Source organism: Bos grunniens, chromosome 7 (assembly GCF_055505025.1).
Source record: "Bos grunniens cultivar Pamir isolate PY7600 chromosome 7, Bosgru_T2T1.0, whole genome shotgun sequence".
Taxonomy (NCBI): domain Eukaryota; kingdom Metazoa; phylum Chordata; class Mammalia; order Artiodactyla; family Bovidae; genus Bos; species Bos grunniens.
The window spans coordinates 2670811-2674318 of NC_141171.1; the positions used below are offsets into that span (position 1 = coordinate 2670811).

Below are 3508 nucleotides of genomic sequence, written 5' to 3' on the forward strand. Positions count from 1 at the left end.
GTGATATTTCACAGCTCTCCTGGCCATGTGAGTGGCTTTGAGAAGAGCCTTTGGTGTCAGAGGGCCCGTTGGCGTTGCAGCAGCACGGCCTGGATACTGGAAGGGATACTGTGCTGCCCGATGACCATGTGTCTTTAGCAGCTTGTTGAGCTCCTCGCCTCTGCGGAAGGCCAACAGCAGGTGGCGTGCGCCGCCCCTCCTTACTTTGACAACCAGACTTCTCTAGGAGTGCCGGTGGCCAATAGGTTTCATACTCTGAGACTATGCCCTTGCATGCTGCAACCGCCAATAGGATAAAAGCGCTCTGCAACCTCGTACCCCACTGGCTCCTCCACTACAAGCTCTATGGCTTGGCCAATCAGACGAGCCCTAAAAGTCACCTCATTTGCATACGGCCTAGGGGATAAGTCGCGGAGAGTCAGTTTGTGTACGCCCTTCCTTACCTATCTGCCTCCTCAGGGCCCAAAGGGCAACCCAGTTGTTTCTGCGGGCTGGAAGGTGGGGTGGGCGTTTTGCTCGGCTACACTCCTTAGATCCCTATTCGGTCTCCGGTTTCTTCCGATGCTGTTGGCCCCAAGGGGACAGATGACCGTGCCCGAGCGGCCTAAGAGGGGCCTTCCAGGAGCCTCAGAAACTCCGAGCCCAAGACCGACTAGTCTTGCCATAGAATGTCGCGCCAGACCCCAGGAAGGGGGCGGGACTCCGCAGAAAAGCCGGCAGCCATGAGCTCAGCGTAGCCCTGGGTGGAGGTGCGGGGGAAGAAGCCCTTGCAGACCTGCTCGGTCTCTGGAGACAGAGGATTGGTGTTCAGCAACCTAACCGTGAGGATAAAATCTTTAAAATTAACAAGGAGTCTGAGGCAAAACCAACCAGGAGAGAGTCCTTGTGCGGAGGAAGAGACTTCTCCGCACTGCTTTGTGTATATAACCAATTTGTTAGGTGTTCTTTTGACTTCTCAGACCTGCCTATTCTTTTTCACAAAACTTGAGCAACTTCTCTTGGCTGCCTTTTCCGTAGACTCCTTTCTTCCTTACTTGATACCATCGCCTGCCACAATTTAATTCTGACTGATAGATTATTCGATCATTCGTTGTATTGATGACAATGTTTAACGCACATTTCATTTCTAAAATAAATAGTTTTATAAATATTTGAAAGACTTATCAAGTGGAAGTGACTCACTAGCACATAATTCTTCAGGAATAAAGGTTTAATAACCTCAAGAGTCCAAAAGGTTATTTTTAAAAACAAAAAGGCTTGGAGGCCTGGGGCGCTCCAGCTGCCAACCGTGAGCTAGCCGTCGGCCCGCGGCAGGCCGGGTCACCGCTGTGTCAGCCTGTTACGATGCCGTCTCCTACCAACCTGGGTACTGGAATTCCCAGTAGCAGAGTGAAATACTCAAGACTCTCTAATATAGTTGATGGCTACGTTGACCTTCAGGGAGAAACTTAACTACTAAAGTCAGCAGATTGCGGGAATCTTCCTTCTTTCCTGATGTAACGAGATCCAATTTATTAGAGGTATCCTTTGTGGCAAACATTTAAGAAAAGCCCTCCCAAGATCCCATATAAGCCCATTGTGCTTGCTACAGTGCTGTTTTTGATTGGAGCCTTTCTCCTTATCATAGGCTCCCTCATGCTGGCAGGCCATATCACAAAGGGCGGGGGGGAGGTGGCAGCGGCGCAGACCAGCCGTTTCTGTTCTGATCTTTGGCATCCTGGTGTTCTTGCCAAGATTTTACCACCTGTGCATCGCTTACTATGCATCCAAAGGCTACTGGGGATACTCCTACAATGACATTCCAGACTTTGATGACTAGCACCCACCCCAGCCCTGAAGAAAAGAGTCACAGATGGAACTAAGCCCAGCTTTAAGACATTGAGCAGAAACTATGACTAAGGGCTAAGGCGTTCTGCAATTTGCAGATGTTTAACAAAACAGTGGTCAGATTTTACGGGTCCATCCTAAAGATGTTAAGCTCACAAGTAACTGTCATCAGCGCATTATCTATTTTTCATTTCCTGGCCCTGGCAAAAGCTCCTGACAAGTTTTTCCACATGAATGTACATCATAGCAGTATTAATTGTATGGGAAAGTGGGAGGTTATTCTGTAGTGGAAAGTGTTCTGCCACCACCCTTTTTAGAGTTGAGCATTCTTTTAAATGGTCCTCGTGGTCCATATGTTCTTGTGGCAAAGGGAAGAATACACTATGTCAGATTTCTTATTACTAATTTATTTTGAAGTGTCTTATCCCCATACTTTGTGTTCTAGTGGAAGACGCTGGCAAAATCAAATATCAGTGTGGTGCATCTATAATATTTCCTACTTGCTTTCTTTTTAACAACAACTAGGAATTTTTTAAATCTCAGAGCAAATTTTCAAAATACTGTTGGCCAGCTCTGACCTGGCTCACTGATAGGTTGGCCAGCATATAATTTGGATCATTCTGTCCTGTGTGGATCAAGATGTTCTGTATATCATGCCCTTACAGACTAGACTTTTGGCTGTTTCCGAAGGAAAAAATATAGGCGAATGGTTATTATTTAGAGTTTATAATCCTGTTGTTAACACCTTGTATTATGATCTTTTTAGGGGAAGCACACTGACTGAAACCGCCCACCCTAGCCAGGCTTTCTAGTAACCATTCACAAATTGTTTTACCACAGGAGGTGTTGGTAAGGAATAGGGAACTAATAAGCCACCATTGACCGGAAGAGTTTGGGAAAGGTCAAAAGGAGACACCGCGTGTCCATCCACTCCCAGAATCCCTCTCACCAGCATCCATCTTGGCTGAGCGATGCGTGCACCACCAGGAAGGACTCCGAGTCAGAATGATTGGCCAAAGACAACCCGGAAACTACCCCATCACCATAAAACCCGAGACTGCAAGCCACGTGGCAGAGCAGTTCTCCCAGGTTCCCTTACCCTGCTGCCCTCTGTCCGGGTGCCTTCTTCCAATTAAGTCTTCTGGTTTGTCAGCACATGTCTCCTCAGGCAATTCTTTTCCAAGTGTTAGACAAAAGCCAGCTCTTGGGGCCCTGGAGGGCCACTCCCCGCCCCCCCCCCACCCCCCACTCCCCACCCCTTCCTACAACAATGTCATTCTGATGAAGGTTTTAAGAATTGGCCTGGATCTCTTGAGGACTGGACTGCCTTAGCTTGATCCGCCTCTTAGCTTGCAAAAAGTGACTTGTATTCAGAAGAAATTAAAATGTCAAAATCTATTAAAAAAAGACTTAAGGCTCTTTATCTTCAAATTGATCAAGATTCTGTTAGGAAATGCAACACCTCAAGTTTGTACCACCTGACTTGGCAAAAAGTAGGGGTGCCTCAACTGTCAGCCACCTTGTGCCCTTCATCTCCTCCCAGGCACCAGCCTTCCCAGAGAAAACATTAGGTGTGCCCTGAGGCCATCTTTGAACCCCAGGCGAGAACTGTTGACGCCACTCCTCCCACCCCTGAGGGTGAATGAAACTCAGACATCCAGAGCACAGGGCTAAGGCCATC

The 3508-nt window shown here is 47.8% G+C and overlaps 1 long non-coding RNA gene across 1 annotated transcript; it reads left to right on the forward strand.

The window, feature by feature from the left end:
* Window positions 1-431: 431 nt before the first annotated feature.
* LOC147368001 (uncharacterized) lies at window positions 432-3234 on the forward strand. The gene is made up of 2 exons (XR_015166401.1): window positions 432-821; window positions 2668-3234. It is a non-coding gene; the product is annotated as an uncharacterized LOC147368001 (long non-coding RNA).
* Window positions 3235-3508: the final 274 nt, after the last annotated feature.